At 53.3% G+C, this 22,909-nt stretch overlaps 1 long non-coding RNA gene across 4 annotated transcripts; it reads right to left on the reverse strand.

Annotated features, from left to right (window-relative positions):
* Positions 1-612: 612 nt before the first annotated feature.
* LOC111933388 (uncharacterized) lies at positions 613-13,437 on the reverse strand. 4 transcript variants are annotated; one of them, XR_002866679.2, is made up of 5 exons: positions 13,342-13,437; positions 10,137-10,638; positions 9,184-9,312; positions 4,504-4,661; positions 613-2,448 (listed from the first exon to the last, which is right to left on the reverse strand). It is a non-coding gene; the product is annotated as an uncharacterized LOC111933388 (long non-coding RNA). The 4 variants fall into 4 exon arrangements; XR_015274531.1 differs by having other exon boundaries at positions 613-3,363; XR_015274532.1 differs by lacking the exons at positions 10,137-10,638; positions 13,342-13,437 and adding an exon at positions 9,427-10,108 and having other exon boundaries at positions 613-2,848.
* Positions 13,438-22,909: the final 9,472 nt, after the last annotated feature.

Raw genomic sequence — 22,909 nt, forward strand, 5'->3', positions numbered from 1 at the left:
CTTCACCTCCTACATCTGAGCTCCCACTGAAGGAAGGCAGATGTTTTGCTGGCACGGTGCCCACTGTGCAGCATAACCAAGGTCACCCAGGCACTGGTGTCAGGCCACCAGCCCAAATTTTGACCAGGGCAGCTCCCACGCTCCCTGCTGCAGCACTGCAGTACTGTCTGAGTTTGTCCTGTGGAGCCTCCTTCCTTCCAGAGGTCAACTGGACCACTGAGGTGGGAGACATGGGACCTGGAAAACTGAGAGTAGGCGCAGCTGCCTCTGACTGCTCAGTGTCCTCAGGGCACTGGGCTGTGTTTGCTTTGGCCTGTGCTGCCCCAGCAGCTGCTCAGATGTGCCGGTGATAACACGATTAGCAGTAAATTGGTTAATGCTTTCCCAGCCAGCAGGACGCACAGGGTGCAGAGGCCACCTCCCTGCCATGACCACCACAGTCCTCTCAGACCCAGAGGTGCTGGGTGCTCTTGGGGACAATGCTGACATGCTGGTCCCCCCTCACCTGGGAACTGTGGAGGGCCTGGGGAGCAAGATTCCTGCCCCAGCAATGATATGGTTCAGTGCCTGCACTTCCAGCCAATGTAAAGCAGTGTCCAAGTTTATAGAGAATTAGTGAGACTGAGGAACATTATTTTTCTTTATTAGGTTAAAGGGTAAGCAAATACAATCAATCTTGTCATGTATCACAAGATGTCAGCAACTTCCCACCTCAGCCAGAAAATTACCGGCTCCTCAGTGGATTGTGGAATTACATTCATAACCACAGAAAACAAATATATACATGTATATTTTAATGAAAACACTGAAGGTCGCTACCTCACATCATCATCACAAATAGGTTACTGCTGAGCTAATTTAATCAACAACAAAATCCAGGCTGCAGAGGAACCCCCACTTGGAGGAAGATGCAGCCCATTTAGGGAGAGGAAGGTGTTGGTGAAGGGATCTACATGGGATGGAGCTGGCAAACATGACCCCAGGCCCCAGGCTGGGCTGGTGTCCACAGGGACTTGCTGCCCCAGCCCCCAGCCCCGACCCAGATGAGTGCAAGCATAGCGCAGTGTTCTGCCCCGTGTTTTAATGATGCTCTACCCCATGTTTTAGCCACAGGCACATTTTGCAACAGCCCTGCTCTGGCACAGTTTGGCTTCTTCATTTAACAGCTCCCTAATTCAATTGCGCTCATCCCCACCCTTCCCTCGCCATTCCTGGTTCAGATAACCTTGCTGAACTCCTCTTGGAGATTAACCAGCGGGAGGGAGCCTATTAGCTGGTCCAAGCTTCAGAGCTGCTAATCAAAGCTAATGAATTAACCAAGAGGGTGTTGATTTCCAATCCTGAGCATTCAGGAGGAGGGACAAGATCTGTCCTTCCCCCTGCCCCATCTCCTGCATCCCACTGCAGACCCCTGCTCTGAGTTCAGGATGCTGCCCTCTCCCCTTTCTCCATCCACAATCCCACCTGGCTCAAGGCCAGCCAGGGGTGAGGTAAGAGGAAAGCCCTTTTGAGCTGGGAAGACACAAATAATCATAGTAATGATGACTGGTAGGACTCTGAACTGCCTGCCAAGATCACGAGCTGCTCAGACAGCCCGAAGAGCAGCGAGGCTGGAAGTCATCTGGCAAGCACGGGGCTGTCCACAGCGGTGGCGGGGCAGAGGGCAGGGGATGTGGAGAGGCGAGGAGGAGCGTGGGGCCGGAGCCTTTCCTGCCTGGCAGGATGAGGGATGTGGCCCAGCAGGGCCAGTCTCACCGTCGCGGGCACTGTGCCATGGAGGAAGCTGCGTGTGCTGGCCGCCACCAAGGGCTGCTGCTGCCCCGTGTGTGACCCTGTGTTAACCCTGCTGTCCCCACGCAAGGGCGGCTCGGTGACATTTTATCCAGTGCCAGAGTAACTGTGTTGCTGAACATGAAGTGGTCTCCTCCTCACTCTGCAAAGGGCAGCACTGAATCATCCCCGTTTGCAGCTGCAGCTCCAACGTGTCCACGTGTCATTCCAAACCAAAAATGTTAGGTGGCACTCAGCAAGGTCCCCCAGTCTGGAGGCAATAGGAGGAGAGGGGTGGCCCAGGCAAGTGCAATTGTTCTCTTGGTGGGAGGGGATATGGCAGCACCTTCCCACTCCAGAACAGTGCACTGTCCAAGATCTGATGTGCAGGGTAGGTGATGATGGTGATGCTGTCTCCTGTCACTGCAGCATCATGACACCAGGATCAACCCTTGACCCTGAGATGCTCATGGGCAGGTAGTCTTGGATGTCATTCTTGGAGACATTCTGCACACAAAGCTGGTAAGGCACTCATATCCATTCCAGTCACTGTCTGTCCCTCTCCTGGCCACAGAGCCACGCTGTGAGGTGTCTGTCATCTCTGTCACCCAGCAGGCAGAGACCAGGTTTGCCCAGCATTTTTTCTCCAGACCTGCCAAGGAAGCCCAGCCATCCACCCTGAGGATAACACAGGCAGCCTGAGCCTTGTCTGGCAGAGTCACCACTGCACTCCAGATCCAGCGAGTGCCCAGCCCATGGTGACAGGGACCATAAAACACTTGCACGAGCAGATGTGCGGCAGTGCTGAGGGCTGGCTGCCTGCCTCCTTTGGAGTGTCCCTGACCCAGAAGTGTCCGGGGTTGCCCAGGTTGCTCAAGGCTCCTCTGGGAGCTCTGGTTCAGCTCCTGTGCATTGCAGGGAAGCTGTGACAGCTCAGAACTGCAGAATTACTGAGATTGCACCACTTGTTGTTTGCTCAGATGATGTTGGCTGACAGCTGCCATGCACACACTGATACTCAGCAGAACCAGCAGTAGGATGGTGTCTGTTCCTGCCTGGAGTTTGCCTGCACCACCTGCTGTACTTTGGACAATGATGGCTTCAGTGTGCAGAGCCCAGGTGCATGGGGCACAGCCACCATGCTGAACAGCATACCCAGGGCAGCTGAAAGATGTGCAGGCACAAACTCACAAAGTGCAGCCCCCTGCACTTGGTGGCACATGCAGACCCCCAGCCTCGAGCTGGACTCCTCCACCCAAGCCCAGGCCTTTCAGATGAACCCAAATACCTTTCAAAAGGGTTTCCCAGCAGGACATGTGCAGGAGGACCGTGGTGAGCTGGCTGCCCTGGCGCTGCAGGCGCCCTGCATCCGCAGCCACGGCGTGCTGCCGCTGTGCAGCCCTAGCCCGCCCTCATTTATCTCCCCTCCAAATTGTGAATGAACGAACTTTCTCCCAGAATAAATAACCATCGCTCAAAAGTTATTTTAGGGCTGGTCTCGGTCGCTGGAGTTTCCGCGCCTGCCGAGGCCCATCACATTGTTTTCTGCTGCTTTCCTTGGCACGGCCCCAGTCCAGGGTTCAGAAGTTATTACTATAAAAGTCAAATTGCTTTGAGGGGGGGAGGCTGGGGGAGGCAGGGTCGGTGGAGGGAGAGGGGATGGGATTCCTGGAAAGTCTCCAGCCAGGGATAATTGGAGCTGTGCGGGGTTGGACCAGTCCCCGCCGTGCTCGGGGGAGCGTTTCACCTGGCCTGTGGCCAGCGGAGCCGAGGCAGGGAGGAGGAGAAGGGCTGGGTTATTGCAGGCACAGCCCCCCCTGAAATGCGGTGCTGCCGAGGCTTGGTGTGCTGGGGGGGATTCCTGGGGGCCTCCAGGCTCATTCCTTGCCATCTCCTGGAGAGCCCTTGCCCATCCTCCTTCTTGCAGCCCCTTGAACCTGTGCTCTCCCCACTTCCATTTAATGCTGGTTATTTCCCCATCTACAACACTAATTACTTTCCTGCCTTTGCACTGAGAATTGCCTTAAGCCCTGAAATATTAATGTTTTATTTCCCTTCTAAAACTTCCTCTTTCAATGTTTGCCACCACGACTTGGTAAATTTTGGCCATCCATAAAAGCAAATGTTCTGCCCCTTCACACCAGGCACTGTATCCAGTTGCAGTAAAGCTGGTGACAAGATACCAGTCCCCATCCTGAATGAAGCAGCCTTGCTCTCAGTCCTTTGGGCTCTTTTCCCACACCCTCTAGTCAAGGGTTGCCCTGGACCTTTCCTAGCACAACAGGACAGGAGCAGCTCATGTATGTGGGATCTCAGTGGGGATGTCCTCTCCCAGGGTGTCCTTGTGGGATGTTGCCCTGACTGCTGTGTCCCAAATCCTTTGATCTAAACTTGGTGCTATTTTTTTAAGTTCCGTTAAATGGTCATGCTGGTGTCTCCATGCAACCTCATTAGGATTCAGTTTGCTCTCTCCTTTCCTCCAGGCAGCCTTGTTTTTATTCTTCCCATTATTTAAGGTTGACCTTTTAGCAATGACCAGCAGATAGGGCCGTGTCTGTGCTGGCCCTTCCAACCTGCACCCCAGAGACCTGCCCCAGGCTGCCCCTCACCTTGGAGCTGACACCCCAAATCCACCACAACACACAGTGCTGGGGAAGCACTGCAAACACCCCACAGCCAGGATTCTCAGGCTGGGAGCAGGCAGGAACAGCCAGGAGATAAGACGTGGCTCACCTTTCATGGGTGCAGCTCGTACACCTGGAGCAAAATCATCAGACGTGGGTATCCACTCATGGATCAGCGAGGTGACCGCCGGGCAGCAGGGCTTCGAGGGACAGGGAGCAGGCACAGGAGGTCACCTGGCAGCAGGAAAGATGTGACCTGTGGAGGCACTTCAGAGAGGACATCTTCATGGAATCACTGACAGGAAGATCCCAGCGTTGTTCTCATCCCACCGGCACTCCAGCTCGGCTGCCCTGGCATGGCACAGGGCACATCCCCAGCCCTTTCCCTGCCCCATCTCCTGCCAGGGTGATGAAATATTGCACTACATGTGATGCTCAGAGTCAGCAAATATAAAAGCATTAACTGAGTATAAAGAAGAAAAATGTGAGGAAAGAAGGGGAGAGGAAGCAGGGTGAATCTCAGGTCCATGGCAGCTGGGAGACAGGCAGGGCACTCTGCCCCATGCACCTGGGACCTCCCTGCCTGAGGACATGTGGAAAACCCCTGTCCCAGAGCTGCAGAGTTGCCATTCCACACCTACCATGACCCAGCACAACCCCCCAGGCCCAGCTGGTGGTGCAAGTCTCTGCTTCTTGCAGGTAAAAGCCAGCAGAAATTACCCCTGGGGCCACATCCAGGTGGGCTGGTGGGTGAGGTTTGGTCCTGGCTTCTCTGTACACTTTTTCCACTTAACCTTTCCTTTTACAGAATCATAGAATCATTTGGGTTGGACCTTTAAATGCCATCTAGTCCAACTCCCTTGCATGGGCAGGGGGATCTTCAGCTAATTTAGGTAGTCAGAGCCCCATCCAGCTAGGCTTTCCAGGTACAGGGCATTCACCACCTCTCTGGGCAGCCTGTGCCAGTGTTTTACCATCCCCAATGTAAAAAAAACTCTTTGTATTTAGTCTAAATTGACCCTCTTTCAGTCTAAACCCACTGCCCCTTGTTCTGTCCCTCTTAACCCCCTGCTGTGAACCCCTGCCACCCCACCACCCCTCTCCTGCAATCGCCGTCCACCAGGCATAGCTGGTTCCTTCTCTATCCCTTCCCTAATGGATCTGACAGCTGCTCCCTGCACTGGGCCGGGTTTCAGTTTCCCCACGCTGAGGTTTTCTTGCACAGTCTGTTGCAAAGCAAGAGCCAGGCCCGTCTGGGCCGTGTGGCAGCGATGCTCCCTGGCCGTGGCACGGCTGCCAGGCGGGTCACCCTGCTGGCCCCTCCTGGGCACTCAGCGGCACGCTGGGGACAGGAAGGAAGGAATAGAGTCATAGGGATCAGATTATGAACTGAGCAATATCTCGTGCGGAAGAGCCTGTGGGGAAGGGGCTTCCAGGGCTATTTTCGCCCAACGAAAGTTGCAATTAATTTGCGGAGGAAGTCGCTCGGCATTAAGAAACCCTCCAGGCAGAGTCCGGACCCAGGGACACACATCCCATTATTTTCTCGTTTAAAAACCATCTCGGTGGTGAAGGGGGCTGCTCCCCCCGGGCTGGCGCTAACGGGGGGGAGCTGGGGAAGGGGGGAGCCGGCTCTGGAGGGGCAGGCGTGTTTGGAGAGGGAGAGGGAGCTGAAATTAACCTTGGAAAGCATTCAAATTAGACTGTGTAATAAGAGACCCACTTCTCTGGGTAAATTTGTTAGGATTAGGGCTCACTGAGCTGTTGAGGAGAATTCAGCATGGCTCAGAGCCAGGACGAAATGAAGCTCCTGGCTTGGTCGGCTGCGGGAAAGTCCAGGCTAATGGGCTTTGGTTCAAACTTTGATAGGAAAAAAATCCAGGAACAAAGGCACTAATTCTTCCAAAAGCCCCAAAATCTCAGTTTATACATTTCTGTTTATGTTCATTCATAATAGATATACACAGCTGTTCTTATCATTCATATTCAAATTCCATATGCATCCTTAGCAGTTAGTACTCCTGCCTCAAAATGAAAAAAAGAAAAAAGCCATGTGGAAGATTAAAGAAAACTGAAAAACAACCTGTCTTGGGGTGTGAATTCTCCCAGCATCTGTGTCTGAGGTCAGGTCCTTGCACTGGGGTCCAACCTCGGGACAGAGGAGGAGCCCACTACCAGCTTGGGCTGGACATTTTAGAGACTTATTTGAGTCTTTTTGTCACCTGCCACAGACCACCCATGTGCTGAGCTTCCTCTGCCCTGGGGAGTGAGGTGGCTGGCTGGGGTTCACCCTGTGCCACCAGTCCTGGCACCCATCAGCTTGCCCATGGCTTCCCCAGTGATATTCTGTAACTGGAGAGGAGTGGACAAGCCTGATCTGCTCCCCAAGGCAGGGACATCTGTGCTTAAACTGCCCTGGGTGAACAGAAGGGAGCTATTCTAAATTCCATTGTTATAAGCTAAGAAAACCCCAGACAAACCAAAACTGTGATTTCATGTTATTTGGTCTTTTATTTTAAAAAAAAATTCTCTGTCTCACATTCCAGAGGATCTCTCCTTGCTTCCTTCAAAAATTATCCCTGGATAAGGAACAAAAAGAACCAAAAAAACAACCAAACAAAAACCCCCAACATTTAAATCTGGATATCTCACAGAATATTTGCATCTTAAACCTTATTTTTTGATCCCTGGAATTTGCTCTTACAGACAAATCTAGTGCTGTTGTGTAAAGCTCATTAGTAAGAACTATCTGCTAGAATGAGCAGTGGGGACGAAGATAGCAGGGATACTTAAAGTGTTGTCACTAGGTTTCAGAGTTAATCCTGCTGAGAAGTTCCCCTCTCAACTCGGAGCTGTTGTTCTGCACATCCATGACACTGCTATTGATTCTTAGGATTATTAGGGAAGGCTGAGACTCCATCCCTCTGCAGTGGATGTGTAACCTGTGGTACCTCGAGGCAGGCAGCAGGAACAGCAGCAGTGGCACTGGGCTGCTGCAACAGCCCCTGACCCTCCTCCTCCTCCTCACCTCTGCACTGTGCCCAGGTGAGATGCAAGTTCTGGCACGGCAGGGATGTGGCCTGAACCATCCTGGGCAGCTTTAACCCGTGCTCCAGAGCCAGGAGGGGGGTGACAGGCCCTGTGGAGCAGCGTGCTGCTGCTGTATTTACATTCCAGTGTAAATTAGCTTCTCCTCTGGTCTCTCACGCGTCCTGTCCCCATCCCCCGGCTGCCGCAGCCCCTCCGTCTGGGTGAAATATCCTTTAATGGGGAGCTGTGTGTTCTGGCCACAGCAGAAGGGGAGCAGCAGCCTGGGGGAACCTCGAGCACACCAGACAGGGCCCCGTGTCCCCCCGTGCTGTGCCCAGCATGGTCTGTAGTGCCTGTGACGTGCCAGTGCCTTCCCCCGTGCCATCCCTGACACCCAGGGCACAGGTTCAACATCTGCCCAGGACACCTCCCACCACGGATGTGTCCCCCACTCAGGTTTGGGTGCCTGTGAGACGTGAAGGGAGGCATCATCCCAAGACTGAAAGATCCCCTGTGGGCTGTAGAAGGCAGGCCAGAGGAGTAGAAAGCAGGCTCACCCAGCCGTCTTTCATTTCATGAACAAACACATGAAGACCTGGAAGCAATAAATCCAGAGCTTGGACTACAAAACCAAACACGGCTGCAGCTCCCCCTTGGAACAGGAAAGTGGGAGGAAGAGGGTAGCCACAAAGCCAGCCAAGGAGCACAGGCACAGTGTCCCCTCCTGAAACCACCAGGATGCTTTAAAGGGCCTGCTTCAGGGTGCACTGGCACAAATGTGTCCCCAAAAAGCTGCACGTGCTGGTTCTTTTGTGCTGTCAGTCACTGTGCCCCAGGGATGCTCAGAGCATTCTTGGAAGCAGCCTGGACTGACAGGGTGAGCAGCTGTCCCTCCCCCAGCTGGAAGCACCAGGAGCAGAGCCCAGAGGTGCAGAGGGAGCACTGGGAGGACATGTACCCTCCCTCTGGATGCACAGCATCACCCACACCCCACGCTCGAGGTGCCAGCTCGTGCAGCAGCCAGAGCCCCTCGGGGGCAATGGGTCATGTGTGCTGTGCCACTGGGTGCTGTCCTGGCTGCTGCCCCATGTGGGGCTGCCCTGGGGGTGCTGCTGTGGGAGGGGGCTGCTCTGTGAGCAGGGCTCTGCCTGTGCAGGGCACCCTGCCAGGCATTTCCCAGCCTGGGTGCTTCCTGACCATGGGTGCAGCGTGGCACCCAGTGCCCGGGATGACTCCCACCTCACAGCACTCCCTGGAAAAACAGCTGGGAGCCACCAGACCCTGTTGCTGTCAGGTCTCCCCAGCCCAGCTATCTCACTCCTGCTGCCAAGCCCCCCACTTTCCCCTCCCATCTTGCACCAGGAGCTGAGCATTTGTGTTGCTGGCCCTGCCAAAACCCTCGGGCTGTCTGCCACCTGCCCATGCAGAAGGAAGGACAGGTGTGTGCCCAGGCTGTCAGCACTGCCTCCAAACCGAGAGCTCTCTTTAGGAATCCCTGATTCCCATGTAGCTGGGGACATCCCACCCTGGAGACTTGGGAAGTCCTGCTCCCATCGGGCCAGAGACACAGGGAGGAAGAGGAGAAGAGGATGGAGAAGTAACAGCACAACCAATGGGCAACAGAAGCCATTAGTGGGATGCCTGGCCAAGCCTGCACTTCCCCATGGTCAACCTGCAGTAATCCCAGCTTTCCCACACCCCTGCCAGGTTCAAGGGCAGACTGGGTGCCCACCAGCTCCCTCCCCAGGACCCCACTCACCTGACTCGATGATCTTACAGATGATCTTTTCCAACCCAGATGATTCTAAGATTCTATTACTTCCCTGGCAGCCGGGGAAGCTGCAGCAGCATCAGAGCCGCCTTCTCCTTCCAGCATTCGGTCAAACTGCTATTTGTAAAACAAAGGTGAAAACATCAAATCAAATGGATGAGTCAGAGGAGAAGTTCAAAAAACGGGGAGCGTGGGGAAGGGGAGAAGCAGGATCTCCATCTCTCCTCCCACCTGCATGCAGGCAGTGAAGCAGCAGGGAGACAGGCAGCACCTCGCCTGCTGGCAGCCCATCACGGCTTCAAAGCGGGCGCAGATCGGATCTAGCAGCAGCCGGGGATGCAGCGAGCAAGCGCTTAGCGGGGAAAGGAGATGGCTCTGATAAGCCAACGTGTGAACTCCCAGGTTTAAATTAACTAATGACTTCAGATGCTGCCGATAGTCTGCAGGGGATGGGGAGGAGTGATTTATGGGAGAAGATTAAACAGACTAATTAGGCCAGCTTTACCATTTAGGAGTTACCCAGCCAGGCTGGGGGCTGTGCCAAGGAGGACCCACTGTGCCACAGCCTTGTGAGAAAGGATGGGGAGCAACTCCAGGGCCCCCTCTGAAGCCACAGGCACTCTGGCAGTGTTCTGATCCAGCAGCACCCCTGCATGAGCGCAGTAGATCCTGCCACACAACCCAGCACTCGCCCACAGCTGCCTGCTCTCAGGTGCAGACATGAGAGACTTGTGGACTCTCTTCTGCTGCATGACCTGAACCTCCCCAGTGCTTCCCAAACAGCACAGAGGGTCCAGGGCCTGCTCAACCCCCACTGCTTTATGGCCACAGGACCAGGCACTAAAACGGACCAGGCACCACAGCTGCCAGGTCTCTGGGGTGAAGTGCAAGGTCAACAGGACTCACACCAAGGTTCTTTCAAATCCCAGTTATGTACATACCAAGAATCAGTAATTTCCAGTGGCTGGGCAAGCACTGAGCTCAGCCTCATGCTGCACTGACTCACTGCTCTCACGTGTAAGGAGTTGCCAAGGTCTCAGCCAGGAGAGCTTTTTATCACGTTATGGGAAAGCACTTGGAGTTTCCTTTTCCAGGAGCCCTGGATATAATAAAAAGGCCTCCTCAGGCTTCAAAGAAGGCGGATTTTCATTGCTTCCTGGGCCAAGAACAAAGCACTATTGAGCACAGCCAACAGTTGTTGTCTCTGTCCCTTGATGTGCATCAAGCATCCCGTTCTCAGGCTTGGAGGGCTCGGTTCACAGGGAAGGAGACAGGTTCATCCACAGCCGTTGCTCTGGACCAGGAACACTCTGAGATGGGTTTTTCCCCTTGAATCATCCCAGTTTCACCATGAACTGCCAGGGTGGCCATGGGCAAGGCATGAGGAGCGCTGGTGGCCTGACCCCAGGGCTGGCATCACTTCCCCATCCACCCATTTGGTACCTGCAAGACAACGGGGCACTGCTAGAGTGCATAATGTGGTTTTCAGCAAGGATTGAATGCATGACTGTCTAAATAACACAGAGGTACCATGAAAACAGCTGTTTCCACGTTCAAATGGAAATTTAACAGTGACAAGCAGGAGCTGCAGGGGATGCAGCATGGGCTTCCTCCAGGAACCCACACAAGTCGCAGCTTAGGGCTGGAGCATGAACTTCCCACCATGTCCAAACTGATGCTTGCCCAGAGCAGTTCAGGGAACTTCCTGCCCCCTGCCCTGGGGCACCCACGGAGAGCAGGAGCCCTGCTTCCAGCCCGCCGCCTCCGGCACTGCGACATGCCAGGGACAGACAGTTGGGGACATTTCCCAGATGCCTTTGGAGAAACAGGGGTTCCTTGTCACTGCTATCAGCACCAAGCTCTTGGGCCCTTCCCCTGCCCACGCTTGGTCTGGGACGGGTTTCCTGGAGCTCTTTGTCATCAGTGCATGGGGACTGGCTGGGGAGGGCTCTGCCTGGCTTGGTGCCACCAGTCCCACTGCTGGAAATGAGGTTTTGGGAGAAGAAATTTCTGATGTCCCCATGGCTCCTGTGTGCAATGCAAAGAGCCAGGCCAAGCAAGGCTGTGGTGGTCTCATGAGCCCCTGCCTGCTCCCCACATTCCCTGCTGCCCGCCCTCACTCTGTTTCAACCACCTCACCCCACTCCCCTGAGAAACAATAAATCTTCATGTTTGAGACAGAGTCAGGACAATTCACATGGGGAAAAAAAAAAAGAAAAAAAAAGGAATAAAAAGAGGAAAAAACCCGGTCCCATGATGTCCCACAAACACCACACCGTTGTGGCGGCCTGTGAGCTGCTTCAGCTGTGCACATCACTGGCAAGAAATTACTCACTGCAAAATATTTTTGTTTCCCCAAACCATTAATGAATTATTTAGGCATCTCTAGCAGTTACATGGAGAACGATCAAGCGTTGCTCAGTGTGGGCAGCCTCAGTGCCTGCCAGGGAGCAGCTTCTGGGGAAAGCAGCCCCATCGTCGTGAGGCTCCACGTGCCTGAGCAGAGCCATGGCACTGCAGAGCTCGCTGTGGTGCTGCCAGCCGGGCAAAGAACGTCATCTCTCCCTACAAAGGCTACAACCAGGAGCAGGAGCTTTGTTCCAGAGCTGGAAGAGCGAAGTTCACCTGCTCCGCCTCCCCCAGCCTTTTCCTCCCTGCGACGTGCTCCAGGCACCTGCCCAGTGCCAAAACCGTGGAGAAACTCGGCACTGATTTGTAATGTGTGAAGGTAATCCAGTGCTGGAGCAAACTGCTGCACTGAGTCACAGCAAACCTTGGCTACCTGCTAACAAACATGGGCCTGGCATGTCTGAAACCTGCAGAGAAAGCCCTGGCTGTGCAGACGGGAGAGCTCTGGCTGCTGCCGATTGCAGCCATGAAACTTCACGGGGGTGACACCAATCCCTGACAAAACAGGCCCTGCTAACACACACACGTGCTCAGAGTGTCTCATCGGCTCAGTGCAGCCTCCTGGAGCAAGGTACCGCTTGACATCCGGCACTAGCACTATCAGGCACAAGCTGGAGGCTCCTGAACCCCCAGGCAAGGAGATATTCCCAACTGCTCCAAGAAATACCTTTAATCCTGCAGATAAATGCACCCAATGTGGAGAAATGAGGGGATAAAAGCACTCTCTAAGAAAACTTCAGAAGGACAGAAGTCCTTTCATAAAATCTCCCCTCCTTGTTGGAAAGGCACACGGTGAGGATGGACTACTGCTCTCTGAAGGTGAGCACTGGCCTGGTGCCTCACTGCTGAAGGATGTGGGAGCTCATGGGAGAACTAGGGAGCTGGTGCTGGGCACTGGGAGGCTGCAGGGCACTGTGCCCTGTAGCTAAAGAAGAAAGCTATGTTTTACAGCTCAAATCCCCAGTAAGGGATGGGAAGCCCTGGCTGTCTCTTTTCTGTATAGTCAACAGACTACTGACACTGATCTTTAGGAATCACAAAGAAGCTCTTGGGGCTTTCAGCTCAACTGTAAAGCCTCTTCATCCCTTCCCTCTCTCACTCTCACACCAAGTTTAAAACCTTTGCCACAAACCCATCTTTAGGCTTGTCCTGGACAGGCTGGAGGCTGCATGGGTGTCTGGGTGGGGTTCAGCCTCACCAGCCACCATGGATCTTGCCCCACAACAGGTCCTGCATTCCTTCTGGCAGCCCCCAGCTGCATCTTTCCCAACACTTTGCCTTCTCCCCTTTCTCCAGCTAAGCCCCCCTGCATGGCCTCAGTTACTGGCAAAGGATCCCACAGACCCCGGCTGGTTACACCCTTCTTAGACCTGGGGACCATCACCTGCTTCCAGCTCCTGAATGATGTTCAAATTCTCTTGCTTATGGTTTCACAGCTGCCTGATGTCTCAGCCATCCCCAGCTTGCCTAGTTCATGGCATCCCCAGCACTCCATGAGCTTGGCACACTCCTGGCCCCAGGTCCCCAGCTGGTCTTTTATCTTCTGAATTACTTCCCCTGTGCTGAAGGATGGGGCAGAAAGAGCTGAGCTGTGCAGGTGAGGGTGGATCTGGAATCCATGCAAGCCTGAGTATCAGTGCCTGGGAGTTCAGCCACTGCAATTTCCAGAGGAGTCCCCTCCCCAGGGAAATCACTCAGCCCACTTTGGCTGCTTCTAAATTTGGCAGAGCATCTCACCTGGGCTCGATGGTTTGGGCAGTTAGACCTTCTCCACATCCCTCAACTCCCCTGGCACTGTTTTCTCTGGTGTCTCAGCACTGGAAGCAGAGACCTGGAGGGAGGGATCCCCTGTAAACGAGAGGGGGTTTGCAGACTCCGCAGCTTCCCCTCCCTCATTCCCAGCCCCACTGTGCATCATGTGGCTCTCGCCTGCAGCAGGGCCCGGGACCAGAGAAACACACGCTTTTTGTCAGGGCTGGTCTCCTGATGTTTATTTCCCTTTGCCGTGGGAGCAATTTCCCCTTCCCACGCAGGCAGCGCCGGCCGTGGCGGTATCAAACGCGGCCGTGGGGATGGGGCCAGCCCCAGCCCTGGCAGAGCCAGGCAGGGACCCGCATCTCATCCGCTGGCATGCAGCACGCAGCGCCTGCAGGAAACATATGTCACTGCTTAAACAGATCGTGAAAGCTTCAATCACTTCCTTATGGCGGAGCCAGGCTGCGTTCACACCGACAGCCAGCATCTCCTGCGCTCTTTCTGCGAGCGAGACCAGCCCTGTGGGTGCTCCCCTGCCTCGCTGCTCCCCTGTCCCCACGGAAAGCTCCACAGGGAGCTGTGAAACACCGTCCCGAAAAACAAACCGGTGCTTCTCAGCACCTTGTCACCTCCCTAAGATGCGCCCTTCTGCCTGCAAACCTGCCCTGCAGGAAACTCAGGGATGGAGCCCTCCCCAAATCCACAGTGCACCCCCAGGCTCCCTCCAGCTGCTGTGTTTGGGGCACTCTGCACTTGCTGGCAGCACACGGCCAGAGTCCAGAACGGTCTCACTGCTCCCCAGCCATTCACTGACCTTTGGGGCGGCCTTGGAGAGGTTCAGTGCATTTCATGGGAATCAGCAGTGCGTGAAGCATGGGATCCCCCAACTCTGCCTGTCCCCAGGGAGCTTCATACAGAGCTTTCTTGGGATGTCTCTTGGAGCAATCTTCTTTGGAGGGATGTCAATCACACATTCTCTCCTGCTCCACTGATGGGATTCTGAAAGCTCCCAGAGGGCCACAGCTGCCCCCTCAGCCCATCCCCTGCAGCAGGGTGCAGGGCTGCCCAGGCGGGTCCCTCCCTCCTCCCGCAGACGTGGGTAGGTGTCGGTGAGACGATGCATCATCACAGCGTCTCTACCATTACGCTCCGATTTCTCCCGTGGGCTGGAAGTTGCTTTTTTTGGAAGAGATGCAGGCAGGAAATCTCACGTGGGCTTTGGTGATGAGACTGGCGGCTGCAGTCATCCGAGCCCGGCAGAAGGAGAGCTTGGCGGCCAGGCCAGCCTGGCCATGGTGCTGTTGCGGTGGCAGACTACCTGCCAAAGAGCTCCCCCGGATTCTCTGCTGCCACCCTGCCTTGCCCAGGGGTTCCCCTGTCTCCCCCTGCCTTCCTGCAGCTTCCAGCCACCTCCACAGCACCTCTTGCCTGGATGGAGGGGACCACTTGACAATAACATCTTCCTTATGCGCCTGCAACAACAGCCAAAATCCTCGGTCTTTCCTGGGATTGCATTTCAGTCAAATGCCCACACCCTCACAAAAGGAAAGAGCAAGACAAGGGTGTTATTTCTGCAAACACCAACACCCACAGAGCTCCTTGCCTGCTGGAGACGAGGGCACACAGGCTGGTGCCATGTCCGTGCAGCTCCCACCTCCCCAAGCTCTGCTCACCAGGACTTCACCTGAAGCAGCCAGTGTGCCAGGCACAGTCCTCCTGCCTCCCTGCTTGGAAGCAGCACCATTCCTGGAGCATTGCCCACTGATCAGCTCCAACTCCTTGCCGTGGGATCATGTTTGCTTACCCAAAGCACCTCCTTGCTTGTGAAGGACAAGAACCAAATCCCAGCTGGGTCTCACCAGTGTGATCCTCCTGGGTGCCTCTGCTCCAGGACCATGCGCTGTGTTAGCAGCCCTGGTTCTATCAGTATTGGCAAATCCAATCCCAGCCGGAGCGGTGCCTCCCGCTCATTAAGGAAGGGAGTAGTAGCTGACAGAACCCTCCCTACCCACCTCTGCAAGCCACCCTGGGGACGCTGTCCTCACTCAGCCGCTGTGTAACACGTGTGGCAAACCCGTCCTCTGTGTGGCCACCGTCTTGCCTGAGAGACTGCAGCCACCAGGGCTCTGCCAGATCCTGTGCCTGCCCCAGGCAAGAGGTGGGGTGGCTGCAGCCCTATTTCACTACTGCACACCCATCCCCTACCCAACAATCCTCAGGGTCGGGTTTGCCTCCCACCCACACCAGCAGGAGTGCAGCAGCCACCTTCCCAGCAGAAAGGAGTTGGTGGAGGAGTGTTCAAAGGAACAAGACAGTTCACATGGCCAGCTCCTGCCATGCTGATTGATGTTCCTGAGGAACACAACTTCAGTCCAGTTCATCTGCTCCCTTTTATTTCCAGCACCTGGGAACCATCTCCCTGCCACAGCAATTCTCGTGTATCAGTCTCAAGTGCTTGGCTACACAGCTAATTTGTACAAATTAAGCCAATTCTAAGGGGAAGAGGAGGTGCAGATTCACTCCCCATAAACATTTTGCTATGTGGTCTACAACCTGCTCAAACCACATAGCTCCTCATGGTTGTAAACAACTCCTAATTGTTGGTTCCTGGCCTGTGTCTCCAAAAACATTTTTGGGCTGGACCCTCCATCCCTCCCCATCTGCCCACAGTTGAAGTCCCTGGAATTTACCAACACTTAAAAATATTTTACACATCCCTGTAAAATCACACACATTTAAAGCCAGTTAAGGCTAGAATTATGTTTTAAGATGTTGTCCAATTTGTAAGCATCATAAAATCCTGAAATAAGTTATCGCAGAAATAACCACAGGGAAATTACTGTCCCAACTCACAGCTGAGGAGGCCACGACCCTGGAGCAGGAGCGAGCAGCTTTTGCTGTGGCTAATGCAGCCAGTGAGTGGGAGGGCTGCCCGCACTTTTGGGGCATCTATTTTAACCATCAGATTTGCCGTAACCTCGGGCAGCTTTAGGGCAGCCATCACACAGCTCACCTTCTGCTACAAGAGCTTCATTTTAATCTGAGCACAAATTTGTCAACAGCACAGGAGAGCCCAGTCACACTTCACCAGGGAACCCCATGGGTGCTTGAGGGAGGGAGGGATGGGGAGTTCAAGGAGGTGTCAGGACAATCCATTGATCTCGACCTGTTTGGAAGCATGGAATGAAGCACAACTTTTCTGACAGGGTTTTTTCCCCAAAAGTATTACCCAGTAAGTCATGTAGATGGCAATTACGCCCATGCAAAAAACTTTCCTACCAAACCATACAAAACTTTCCTGTCAAACCATTTAGTCTCATGTTTTGTATTTGATCAACCTGGTAGGGGCTGGTGAAGGGGGCTGCAGACCCTCAGCAGCACTAAGCACCAGCAGACACACAGAATGGCTTCTGCCTCCCAAGTCTCCAGTTCATCTCTGTCCTCTGCTACATGACCATTTTTTCCATCTTGCTTCCTTTCCAGTCATCATCCTGCTACATCTTGGTTTTTCTCTGAAATCCTCTTGTCTTTGCTGCCAATTTCCAGAGAGGGAAAGCCACCACAGAGTAGGATGCAACAGCTTTCCTTGGCACGGGAAGGCCTCACTGGGCTCCCAGGCACCCTGAGGGTCTCCAGTGACACATCTGGGCCATTGGCTTCCCACCACCTCCATGCTGGCTTTGAACATTATGGATGTGCACAAAAGGTGGGCCATGAAATTAAACTGCCCAGAGGAAGAAGGAGCAGGAGCCTTGCCTGAGAGCTGGTCCCCTGTGTGGCGGGAGCAGCCGGACGCCCTCCCCGTGTTTTGCACTCTCCATCTGTCTCCAATGGAAGGCAGGAGCCCAGCCTGGAAACGCACTGATTCTTTCCAGAGCTGCAAAACGAAGATTTTTTCATTCCAAGGACGCAGGCTGCTCTGCAAGCTGCCCTTCTGCCTCCCTAAACTCTGACCAGATTTCACACCGAGCCTTCAAAGGGAAGGAGCTGGAGCAGCATCCCCGGCAGGCAGCACAGTGGGGACTGGCCAGCTGAGCCCCCCAGGGATTCCATGGGGCCACCGGTCCCCAGGGCAGGGCAACAAGTTCTCATGGCAGAAAGGTGTTAACGAAGGCCAAGCAAGCAGGCTGCAGCTCAGCTGCTGGCAGGGAATCAGAGAGCCCAGGTCTGTTTTGCTGCCAGGTTATCAGTGGATCCATCAAGGGATGCCTTCAAGACGCCAAATCTATCAGCTCTCCCATATGGATGCCATCCACACTGAGCCATTTCCTGCCTAATCGGTATCAGCCCTGCTCCTCCCTCCCCAAAAATTGCTCTTTACAGCCTGCTGGAACTCTACAAATATTTTTACAACAGGTAAAAAAGGCACAGAACTCCTTCCCCCACCTCCTGCCCAAGTCTCCCTGGGGACATTCGCTGTGCACCACCACAACAACGGGGATGCAGGTGCAAGAAGAAATCCCTGGGGTCTAACATTACTTTGCACTCTGAATTTTCACTGTGGGTCTGCAAATGCCTCTGTGGGTGTTGAAGGTGCTGCAGGTACCCAGGAATAGGGATGCAGGTGACAGGAGCTGGACAGGACCTCCCTGAGTGCCAGGGCAGAGCCCCAGCCAGGGTGTGCCTTATTTACCAGCAGAGAGGAGTTTACCTTGCGAAGGTTTCTGTGCCTGATAGCCTGGGATTATTTTGTCTTTCATGTGGTCTGTAATGAAAGGGAGTCTGGAACAGATGCAGATTTGAAAGAAAAGAGGAGGAGGAAATTTCTTAGCATAGGGTTTCGGTTCCCCTGCCTATAAACAGTGCTGACAGCGAGAGGCAGCAGTGATAAACACGTCGATAAGAGCCCAGCTAGACAGGTAATCTGGCACAAAAGGTCTGTCTGGAGAAGTTTAGGCAAAAGTCGCCACACACTGTTTAAAAAACACAAAACCTCAAGCCCTGGCCAGTGCAAGTGGTTACACCAGGGAATTCCCTCGGCTGCTTGGGCACAGGGTACCCCTGGGTAGGAGGGGGATTACCCCATTACTAAACATGGTTGGTTTTCCTGCCGGGCAGTTGCAGAAATTCCCAGCAGAGGGGTTGTTCCCAGCAAAGGCACTTGGTGTTCCCTCCACAGCCCCAAAACCATCTCGCTTCCTTGTCTGATGAGCTGTCACATATTCTTAGAGTTAAATGTCTTCAATGTGCAGTATTCGGGGAAATAATTCCTCCTGTTTAAAGATTCATGGGCATAGGTGTTGGAGAGAAAAACAGCAGCTTTTCCTTCCTTGTGGTTAGGAATTTCCGCAGCGCAGGATTATTTTTGATAACAATAAACAGTGTCTTAGTCCAAGGATTATCCCACTGGTGATACCATTCCCAGGGTCCCAGGTAAAGGGACCATAAGTTCCAAAGCCTTGAATAAAGAGAATAAATGTTTTTAGGCAGAAACAGCATGTATAAATTGTGCAGAACTTTATAAAAGCCACAAAAAATACATCCCTGCCACACTAGCAGCATCAGCCTTACACAACAGCCAGGATGATTCATGGGAGTGGAGAGGCATGAATCACCCACGGCGGGTGAAACAGGTTTTTACCCTGTACCTGTAATGCAGAGCCAGCCCAGCTTCGGCAGGGATCTTATCAGCCCCGTCCTGCTCCCTCGGCACTGCTGCGTGACTTGACTTGCCAGCACCGTCATCACTGGGGCGTGATGGGAAGAGCCAGGGCAGGCTAAGGTGCTGTAGGAGAGCCAAGGAGGGCTTTCTTTTAGACCAGCTGATGCCTAGCAGGGATAGCAGAGAGATACCCATTATTTTCAGGTGATAACAACAAAATATTTCTACAAAGAGCCATGCCAAAGGAGCAGAAATTGTCTGAGTCTGGCCGGCACAAAGCTTCTGAAGTTGAAAGCGAAATACCCGAAGGCTCTGATGGCTCTCACTTGCCAAGTGACCTGGCTGCTAACAAAAGAGCCAGTGAGGGAAAAAGCCTGCTCTCTGGCAGGCATGGAGACACGACTCTCTTTAGGCCTGTGAGAACTGAATCGGTGGTTAGAGATGAAGGTGCTCGTAAGAAGCTGAATTTTAAAACCCTTAAATTAACTAAGTAAGAAAGTAGCAAGCAGTCCTGGCTTCCTGAAAGGGGTTCATGCCTCTATCTGCTGGGATGCCTTCTTCCACTGTCAGGAGGGCAAACTAAGGAGAACTACTTGACATCATATGTTTGGGCTTTCAAAACTCTTTGACAAGGGTCCCTTACGAGAGACTATTAAGGGAATTAAATGCTTGCAAAGCAAATGGAAAAAGTAACACTAATGGTTGGAAGCAAAGAGGCAAAACAGCATATATTAACTAGGGCTACCTTCCAGAAGGCTATGGCACCCATGGGGAAGCTCCCCAAGTTTTTGTGTCAATACCACGGGTGTTAAAGAGATGCCTTAATGATCTGGAAAAGGAGAATGAAAAATGTCATAAGAAAAACCTGGCAGAGGACCCAAACTGCACAGAGTGTTCAGAATAAGCGAAGGCTACAGGGAACTTCAAAAGGCCTGAAAAGAGCTTGATGGATGGGCCAGTCAATGGCGGATGAAATCCAAAGTAGACAAATGCGTAGTCATGCACGCTGCGAGGAGCAGGCCCCACTAATTCAAACAGAATGTTGAAGCACAAAGGAGCAGGAGAGATAACAGGGGAAATGCTCTGGTGCCAATACCTCCATCGATGGCACCCCCTCAAAGAAATCCCTCTTGCAGTGGGATTAGAGGGTGCCATGCTCAGCCCTGGGTGCTTCACTTTGGTAGAGGCACTTTTCGGCCTCACTTTCCCCTGAAGGAGCCCAGGGGCTGCACAGGCACAGAGGAGCCCTGCCCATGGTTAGGCACGGGATCAGTACAGCTGAACAAGGTCTGTCAGGTCAGGCTAAGCATCTCCTTTGTCAGGAACTGCTGAGCAAGAGCCTAATTTTGCAGTCTGGGATTGCCCTCAGAGGGACTCTCCTCAGCCCCACGAGGCCTGCCAGGCATTATCCAGCTGAATAACCTGACAGCAAGGGAAGGTGAAGTACCATGTAGCTGCCCCCTGCAAGGATCAGCTGTCCCAGAGGACAGCTGCTCTGAAGCAGACTGGGAAGGTGGGAAGTCCCACGTGGAGCCCAGGTTCAGCAGGATCAGCCAGTCTGGTGAGGTCCATGTGGTGCCTGACCCTGATGCTGTCACTCTCCTGGGACTGGGTGAGCTGCTTCTTTGCTCAGCTGGGCATGGCCCCAGCTCCCCACTTCTCCCCTCTCTCTGGTGCTGCCCAAACCAGCAGAGAGGAACTGTGGAGCTGGGGCTGGACTCCATCAGCATTAGCAGGTCCCATCAGCAGGTGCTTGGAAGTGAAAAAGATCTAAGGTGCCTTTGAAAGAGATGCAGATGTTGAGAGGCATCAGCCACTGAACAGGGGAGCACTGTGGGGGCAGGGGGTGGCCCCAGGGCTGGGGGACTGATGCCACCAGGGTCCTAACAAGTGGCTTTGACACTTGAGAGACACCAGGCTTTGGTGGGAGCTTTGCTTTGAGAGCTGGGCACTCCTGCACTGGCTTTAGGGAGGTTACCATCAATAATGCAATAAATAGACCAAACTGGACACCACTGGGCAGACTGGGGTGAGCAGGGACCTTGTGAGGAGCAGATGGGAAAGACCTGGGGGCAACAGTGCCAAGGAAGCAATGCACACACAGCCAGGAGCAGGGGAGGGAGTGCTCACCCCCACAGGGGAAAGTAAGCAAAGAGACCCCAAGAGCCTTGCTGGATTTTTCCCATCCATTCACAGCTCTGTCAGTGGTTACTTTTCCGCAAATAAATTCAATATTTATTTCCAACAAGTGGCTGGTGGGAGGTAGAGGAAGGAAAGACTTATTGAATAATTGCACAACCCTCAAGAAAAGCCATAAATTACCCAGCTCTGTCACTATAATTTCCAGCCAAAGTCCTAATGAATCTTTCCCAACAATAGTGTAAGGACAGGTCTGAAAATGTATTGAACCATCTAAGCACTTGGGTAAGCAAAGCAGAAGCATTAATAACCACCATGAGACAGCCCACACGGCAGTGGGGACAGAGCATCGCGGGCTGCCTTCACCCCACGGCCTCTGCCACAGCTTTTGCTGCCCTCTCACGAGGTGAGGGCAGCTCTGGGGGTCACCAGCCCAAAAGAGCAATTGGAGGCTTAAATAGTTCAAAGGTTTTGGTAATTATAGGCAAGAAAACTCAACAGCAGGAAGGCATCACTAACAGAGGCCAGTGCCTGAGGTATGTCTATGGGTAGGAGAGCAGCTACAGTTTTGCTGGTTTACCCTGTAGTTTTGGTCCACAAAGCAATAAAAGATGAGAGGTTTGTCCACACAATGAGTCGTGTTTCACCTACAGCCTTCAGTCTAGCAATGTAAGAGCAGATAAAAAATACTGGCAATTTCTTTTTTTGCCAGACAATAGCAAAATACAATAAAAGCTGCTTCTGTGAATTTCTTTTCCAGGAAGCGTTTCTTAATTCAAACACATCTTTCTGCCTTTTCTCCTCAAACTCTTTCTGCAACCAGCAGAAGGGAAGGTTAAAAAAAACCCGCAAAAACAAAGTACTCAGGTGTTGGTGGGTGGGATGGGCAAACCCCAGCTCTCACCAGGATTACAGCTGGTGTCACAGCTGGGGCACAGCAGCAGCCTGATGGCCACAGGATGCTGGTAGCCAGGGCTCCTCAACTCCTTCTCCCAAAAACCCAGTCCTGAGCTGCGAGTCCGGTCATGCTCCTGTAAGTCCCCACTACGCCGTGTGCTTTCACTTCACGTTTCACTTCTGCACTTCAAATGCTGCTCCCACAGTGAGGATTTAGTGCTGCAGCCGCCCTCCAGCGTGGATCACGTAGTGCCATCTCCACACCGCCAGCTCAGCTCTCTGCGCTGCTCACAGGACCCCCATTACTGACATCCGAGCACTTCACCAGCAGAAATGGATTTAAGCCTGCAACCTCCAGCTGAAGCAGGGAAGAGTTATTATTCCAGTTTACAGAGGGGAAACCACGACACAGCAGGGATGGCTTGCCCATATCCACGGTGAAATCTGTATTGAAGCAGGTGAGAGGGATGTGGTTTTCTGTCTATAGGATTAGCATCTTAGTACCAAATATGCTGTTTCCTCCCCATCCCCATGGATGGCCTTCCTCCACCAAAGTTTTGGATGTTACTGCCTGCCCAGCCACACTGGAGCTTTCAATCCAGAGGGACATACCCCAGCCCCACTCTGCTGGAGGGCACAGACAGCTCCTGGGACCCCGGGGGGCAGCTGGGAAGGGGGTCCCATGGGAGATCACAGCCTCCCATGAGCTGACAGATTAATGTTTCAACTTGTCTCGGTGTGACATTTCCATCTGGTTTGACAAACTAAACATTTGAGTTTGCAAATGTCAAAGTATTTCCATCAAAAATGTCGGCGGTGAAATCTGACATTTCCTAATCTCTTTTTTGTTCCCATTCCACGAACATTTTTGATATTTCAACTTTGTCTTGATTTGAGAGGGAAAACACTGCA

This window comes from Cyanistes caeruleus, chromosome 10 (assembly GCF_971803275.1).
Source record: "Cyanistes caeruleus chromosome 10, bCyaCae1.hap1.1, whole genome shotgun sequence".
Lineage (NCBI taxonomy): Eukaryota > Metazoa > Chordata > Aves > Passeriformes > Paridae > Cyanistes > Cyanistes caeruleus.